General features: G+C 52.1%; 1 protein-coding gene across 1 annotated transcript in view; it reads right to left on the bottom strand.

The window, feature by feature from the left end:
* PTGES3 (prostaglandin E synthase 3) overlaps nt 1-484 on the bottom strand; it is a 21,715-nt gene that overhangs the window by 20,598 nt on the left and 633 nt on the right. The window lies entirely within an intron of this gene.

Raw genomic sequence — 484 nt, 5'->3', positions numbered from 1 at the left:
CTTGACCCGATGATGGAACCGGGGTGGGGGTTGACCCAAAGGGGGGGGCTGAGGTGACCCAATGCTGGAACCAGGGGGGGTGACCCGATGCTGGAATGAACTACATCTCATGAAGCGATCATGTGTCTTGTATGCAAATTAGGCCACACCAGGTGGTTTTAAAGCACACGACATTTACCACAAAGGGTAACAGCTCGATCACCAGATTTAATGTAATACATGACGTCACTCAAAACAAAGCCGCTAATATAAGTGAGGGGACCGGTACACTAAGATGTAACTTTTTAATGACGACTTCAGCAACACGTCGTATTCTAGTGGTAAAATTGCCGGCGTCGCCCAGCACTTTGGGGACTCTCGGGGAGGCCCACGAGCCATCACATCTGTCCTAAACAGATCCCAGGTGACGGGTAGCAGACGGGAGGCGCGCACTAATGAATGGCCGTGTAAGCGGATTAGCGGCTCCGGGCTGACAGAAGCTTCT

The sequence above is a fragment of the Nanorana parkeri genome, unplaced genomic scaffold (genome assembly GCF_000935625.1).
Source record: "Nanorana parkeri isolate BGI_ZX_2015 unplaced genomic scaffold, ASM93562v1 scaffold1364, whole genome shotgun sequence".
NCBI classification, from domain to species: domain Eukaryota; kingdom Metazoa; phylum Chordata; class Amphibia; order Anura; family Dicroglossidae; genus Nanorana; species Nanorana parkeri.
The sequence above is the reverse complement of the archived record's forward strand: the minus strand, read 5'-3'. Positions and strand labels throughout refer to the sequence as shown.